We start from the raw sequence: 7,213 nt of genomic DNA on the forward strand, positions 1-7,213 counted from the left end.
TGTGTGTGACTCACATCAGAGAGAAGTCATCATTTCCCAGCTCTCCTGTTTCCATGCCCCTCTGTGCTTAGTAACTGTTTCTCTACAGCATTGCAGTGACTCAACAAAACATATCTGGAAGCGAGGCTGTTGGAGACTTTGCCTTCTTTAATTTCATTGCTTTGTCTTGTTTTTTTGTTTTTTTACTTTTTCTTGTCCCTCGTTTCTTCATTTCTCTGGTTCCTCTTTCGGGTGCCCTGTTCTGCATTCGAGTTATGACTTAGGAATTCCTCACCAGTGTTATGGTGTAACCATGGCAACCCCAGTCTGAATATCCCATGGTAACTAGACTGATGCTTCATATAAGTCTCACAATATTAGTTATTTTTGTTCCCTTTAAACGTTAAATTTGGGAAACAGCCTCCCGTGATCTGTTCGTTTTTTTTTTCTGGTTTTAGTTTAGAAAAGAAACTAAAAAAAGAAATACATTTTTATGTGAGGGAAAGGTCATTAAAGCATTGTTCAGAAACTCGTACATACACATGTAAATGTGCAGATTAAATAGGAGCAGGTCGGAGAGGGGACAGCAGGGTGAGACGGGTCACTCTGTGGGGTAACACATCTCGGTTAAGTTATCCAAAGAGCACATTGTCCATTCAGCCTCTGATACATGCTAATATTTATCAAGTTACCAAGAAGTTAACAACTCAGATTAAACTTTCCCTTTCCACCCCAGTGACCACAAGGAGAGTAGAAAGAAAAGAACCGTCATCTAGGAAATATCATGCGTTATGTGGAAAACTTGATCCGTAAAGTCCAGAAAGGTTTTATTTTTACGTTCACTGGCTGCTGTCCAACTTTCAGGCTCCTGAAAATAAATGTTCCTTTTTACAGGGAAACAGTCCTTCTGAGAAATCCCTTTAAGTCCTTCTCAGCTGTAGGATAAAGCTGATATTTTGCAGGGGTGACCAAAAACACCAAAACTACATGGTTAGCTTTGTACAGGTAGCTTTTTATGGTTAGTCAGTGTACCTACTTAATGCACATTTATGACTGCTGAGGTCAATAACACATTATTCATGAATATTTATAGTGGCTAAATATAAAGAGATACTGGAAAACAGCATAATTCCCTCCTCACTGAGAAAGATCTGCAAAAATATTTCAATCTTGAGATTAAGTTTGGAAAACGTCGCTGTAAAGAACAAGCTTTTATGGTGGTGTTAGGACACAAATCACATCTGTCTGTGAGGTCTTCCAGCTGCAACACACACACACACACACACACACACACACACACACACACACACACACCAGACCCCCTTGTGACTCTTGTAACTTCCTCCCATCCAGCATCAGTTCCCTGTGGGGGTCCACGGCCCACTGGATTATGGGCTGTCACCAAGAGATAAACTGAATGCTGCAGTGGTGACATCATCTGTCTGTTTGTTTGTTGGGTTGTCACTGGGGAATTGAAGAGATGGGATAAAGGAAGGAGGAGGGATTGGAAGCCAAAGAGAAAAGTGGAGTTTTGGAAAAAGAAGGAGAAACATGGAGAAAGAGGAAGTTTAATAAAACAGCAGACATTAAAAAATTCCAGAATAAGCAGCTTTAACCTACGTTGTCTTCTGAGTTTGTTCAGCCCTCAGTAAGTGCGCTGAATAATCAAACACTCGCAGTTTGCACTTCCACGTCGTTTGCTTTCAGAGGACAGCTGCTTAGTCTGGACGGACTTTTCAATTAACTGCAGCTCATCTGTGTATTATTCTTAGAAGTTAACAGTAACGTCCTTACCAGCAGGATTATTTGGACTCTTAAACCTCTGAAAGCTGCTGTGCTCAGGATTTCACAAAGTAAAAATGTATCCAAATGCATCCTCTAAACTTTTGTGGTTTTATCCAAAGAAAAGAAAAAGAAAAATCAGATGTACAGAAAAAAGTATTTCTAATCAGGTAATCAGATAAATATTATTACCTGTCATGTTATAGTTAATGCATAACTTAACTTCAGAAACAGTAAATAACGCAGAGATTTCACTGAAACAAAACATCAAAGTGAGAACTTGAAAGCATCACATTACTGTGTTATCTGTCAGCTTTAAAGGTAACAGGAGGTCATTCTGTTTGCAATTAACCAACCAGAGTTTTAACACTGTTTTCACTAAAGCCATCATTTATATTTGTAAACATACAGAACTACAGATTATGAATTAAACTGGGAAACATTGTTCATACAGCCCATGATATCAATGCTCAATGTTGGTTATAGAAAATCACGCTGAATAAAAACAAGATTTTGGCTTTAGAGTATCGTCAGTCACGAGGGGTCGAATATGCTGGAAAAATAAATCCAAAGGCATAAAATCTCCTTATGTACTTGAACTACATGTTTCTTAGTATGTAATAAAACTTTATTTACTAAGTTATTGCACAAAAATACACAAAAACAAATCAAACAGTCTTTTCTGGGAGGTGAGATGGGAAGCAGTGAATGATTTTTCATGGAATTACCCTAAAAACATATGAAGAAAGATGCCCAACACATGGAAGAGGAAAGGAAAGAAAATCTAGGAAATATCACGTATCATGTGCGGAAAGCCACCTCATCTGGAAAGTCCAAAAACATCTGGTGGTTATGCTCACCTGCTAGTGCCCTTTTACTTTTACACTTCGAAAGTGTTCCAGGTTTTTCATATGATGGCACTTCTGAGATTTCCCTTTAATCCCTTCTCAGCGTGTTACAGGTCGAGGACAAACTGCCCTAAGCACTAAAACAACGTGGCTACATGGTTTCCTGTCTAACGTATTTACCTTGAAACATTTAAAATGATCTTTAGCTACATCATGCACAGTAACATCTGTTTTTCGTTCAGCACTTAGTTTCATTTTGACTTTTTCATTCTGTTTAACCAACTGAACTATGATTGTACAGCACACATCATTAATGACTTTAAAAACCAAGAAATGGATGCACGTTTGAATTTATTTAGAATTTATGTCATTCAGACAGAATCAGAGAAAATCTGCATGTATGTACTTTAAACAGTATTTCAAAAGCACATACAGTCTCACATATACACTGAGAATCACTTCAGTCTTTGTGATGAAGTGTTGAAGCTTCTATACTTTAAGCTGCCATAGATGAGCCCTGTTAGCTTCTCCTTAGTGATCACCATGGACTACACCTCGTAGTCCTCCTATATGAGGAGCATCAGTTCAAATAAATATGTTTGTTTTTGTTCATGTTTGACCATCTGTGTCTGCTACTTTCACCAGACCCTGTGTGTCACACTTTCCAAGTGGGTAGGACGACAAAAACACATGTATCCCCATGACTGTAACAGTGGATGTGGTCCGTGAGGTGTATATGACACATTAGCATGTTTCCTGCCGCTTGTTCTAATCCGGTGGTTGTGGATCTGAATCATTCATATCTACGGTGCGCTGAAGCTCGTGGTGGTGGAGATGGTAGAGGCCATTCTGCTCTCACGCTCTCTCGGGTTGTCATGCAGTTTTCCTGCACGTCTCCACAGCAAATGGCTGCGGTTGGGTTTACACAGAAAGGGTAGATATCAGCCTCTCCTGGGGGGGTGCCACCCGCATATAATCCACATTTTTACAACCATTTTCATTTGCTTTTTTGAACCAAGCATCTTATATGTTTCTAAAACTCAAGAACAGTCAAATAAATGAGCAAACACACTGTGGGAAAAATAAAAAATGTTGTTTGATTTACATTTGTGACAGTTTACTACTAAAATACTGAGATTGTGAAAGTAAGATCCAAATGTAAAACCTTTGCTGATGGCTGTGAAGGATCCCGGTACAATAACAACTCAGCTGCAGATATTCATGGTACATTTCAACCCAGATCTGAACAGGTACAAACTGTGAGATCTGAAGATATCCAAAACTAACAGAAGTGAGAATCGTGTTGGGCCTGAGCGTCTAATCACTCCGTCTTTCTTTAGACTGTGAAATCATCTCCCCGGAGGAGAAAGATGAAGGCAAGAAGCTGGAAACAAAGAAAAAATGTTAAGAGAGACTTTAAGTGATTTTTTTTTGGTATAATTCACATTTTTAATATGAAACGCAGGTATTTGGGTCTGTGTACATACAGCATGCTACTAAACAATATGTAAAATGGCACTAAAAACTAGAACGAGTAAATTAAATATGAAAACCAAGTAGTAAAATATAATAACTGATCTTAATACATGTACAATATTACACAATGTGTGGCAGGGAGCAGCAGCAACAATTCACAAAGCCTATATTCAATAAAGCATGTCGTCGAGGTCCAAGGTTATTTATGAATTACATAAAATCATACAGTATTGTACATTTAGTGCACACAACGCTTTAAGACCTACTGAGAGAAAAAGGTGAATGCATGTAGACAATTACAGGTTTCTGTCCCATCGTGCCATCGTGCCACGTTCTTTTCTGATGCGTCATTGCCAAGTTTGTTGATGGATGAGCACAAAAATTGTTACAGACATTCATACTTCCTTGCTTGAGTTCATTTTATTGTGAAAGGTGATCTCCCAAATGTCTGGACAAAATCAAATCATTTATAATTAATCACACACACAAAACTCCAGGCAAGAGGACAGAAAGGAGCTCCGAACTCTCAAGAATCGTTGTTAAGAGCCAAAGGAGACTTCTCTGAGACATTACAGTAGTATGCAAGGAATGACCGTTGCTCAAGACACACTAACACACTTAATGATTATAAGAAAGAAGGAGGCAGAGAAGAATGAACGATTGCCTGCACAAGCAGACGGCACCAAAAGGCTTTCGGACGAGCGTGCCGAGAGGACGAAGGAGAAGGAAACAGGAAAAGCTGGATGGGAATGTGCAGTTGCTTTGCAGAGACTTTGCAGCTGTGACCTCTTTCCTCACACTTGTCCTCCTTCTCAAAATGATCATTGTGCATGTGTTGTGTAATACATTCATAGAGTTACAGTATGCTTTCCACACCTCAGCATTAACCCTGTATTTGCACATCCCAAATTTCTCAACTCTATATTCACTTTTATTATCAGCTCTCACGACGCCCCCTCTGCCTAGAGCTTACTCATATCGTCTGCAGAAGACTGAAATCTTCTGGAAAAAATTTCCAACCTTCCTTCTTTCGCTTTTACACTTTCCAACTTTCGTTCACCTTTTTCTTGACTTTTTATGCGCTCTCACAGACCTTCCACTTTCCTTCTTCAGTGCCGGATGTTTGCCAACATCAAGATCTCGTGTAGTCTGCTCTGGTTTCTTCAACCTTTCAGCTAAATCCGGGATGAAAAGATTAAACAGCACACAGTGTTTCATATGTTTTATAATACAAATTGTATACTTTTACAAATAAAAGGAGGTGTGGTGTCTGTATCCATGCTTTCCTTTATTCCACAGGTCACATAATGGAAACATTTCCTGAAATTCTGGTCATCCTGCTTAATTTGCTTAATAGCAAATTACCCTTTGAAACCAGTCACGTTAACCGTAATGATGTTCTTGCATTGAAATGCAAAGCCACATCGGGCATTTGGTTTGCACAATAACAAGATAATGATGTTAGGTTGGATTTCCAGCTTCATCATTGTCACTCATCACAGCAGAGCAGTAGCAGGAAGAGATTAAGTTAACCAGAGATGGGGGGGGCCCACAGGTTGAATTACTGCAGTACACAAGTTGATTTTTTTTGGTGGGGGGGGAGTTTTATGAAAACCAAAAAACAAAAGTGGATTATTAAAGTTAAAAGTTTTGTTTGAGATGAAAGCATCAGTGAGGGGAAAAGTAACCACGGAGCGGAAGCATTCCATTTATTGTTGGCAGTTTCCTATGGTTAGCCTCAGTTTGTGTGTAACAGCATTTTAATGTCACATAATTATCTCACTGCATAAGGTTGGTTTAAAAATGATTAGCTCATGACGCTGGCATGATTAGATGACGCATGTTGTTTTCCTGTCCTTTGCTACACGCCTGAAGTTGTTTGTTCCTCTGCTTTAAACATTTTTATGGTTTTCTGTTGTCACGAGTTGTACGTTAAAGAAGAAAGAAGGAACAGCTCGCTGTCCCAAAGCCATACGGAGAGACGAAGAAGCACAGCGCATCATGTTGTCGGTCCGTAACCAAAAACACATGTGAGGTTTTCTGCGCTCAGGAGCGATCTTTCCTCAGTTCTTCGGAAACACGAAACACTGGATTCAGCTCATGGGATAGGATGACCTGTGTGTCTGTTGATCAGCAGCCGAGTCCGTGTATGTCGACATACAGTGACTCAGACTTTTATGCTGACAGCTGTTGAATCTGTTTCATATTTCTAAATTTTTGAAAAGAAAATATGTTTTCGGTCATGCAGCACACGCCGACAAACTTCCCATGCATGAGCCAAAACGTAACGGGCACACTGTGGTGCATCATAATCAGTTCCCCTGTAACTAATCACTGTCTCCCGGTGTGAAGCAAATGCTCAATAAAATGAAGTGTTGCGACAGATGTCACAGAGCCAAATGATGCCAACATAAAATCTCTCTAACGCCTCAAAAATGTGCCCAGATTTCCTGACGCACATAACATCGCAGTCAGAGCGCCTTCGCTCACATTTCACCGTGGCTTGATTGGCTTAAATTACCAGCTGGCTGCCGATTAATCTGCTTTACTGCTGTAACTGTTGAGCTCATGACATCGCAGAGGAAATAATGACACCCTGTGAGCTGTTTTTCATTTCTAGCAGGGCCTGGAGCGTGAAGTACACATCAAGCGGTAACCCATGTAACTCCAGTCTTTGTACCATAAAGGTGTCTGCATTTACATTTCAGGACATGTCCACATAAAAGCTAAGTGCGCAGCAGAACTGCTGTTGAATCAAAGCTGTTAATGCGGTTAATATCCTAAGCTGGAGACTTGGGTGCAGTTAACTATGAGGGCTTTCCTTTTATTAAACCGTTAAGTTTTGACGTTGAATAAGTTTCCAGATTCTAATTTCACTGTAAAAAACACAAAAGTCTGATTCACTTGGAGTTTTTCTCTTCTAAAGATAGGTATCCGTTTGCAGTGCCGCCGCTCCCCGTTAGCAATCCCCAAAAGAAACTCCTGGTCAGATGTAATCCACTACTCATGCTTTTTATGAGTTCGACCGAAATCAAATCCAATCAAAAACCAATGAAATGTGGAAGCTACGAATCAAGAGGATGGACGGTGGGTGAGACAGAATGGCAAACCTCTGGATTTGCACATTA

This window comes from Simochromis diagramma, unplaced genomic scaffold (assembly GCF_900408965.1).
Source record: "Simochromis diagramma unplaced genomic scaffold, fSimDia1.1 OVJJ01000343.1, whole genome shotgun sequence".
Lineage (NCBI taxonomy): Eukaryota > Metazoa > Chordata > Actinopteri > Cichliformes > Cichlidae > Simochromis > Simochromis diagramma.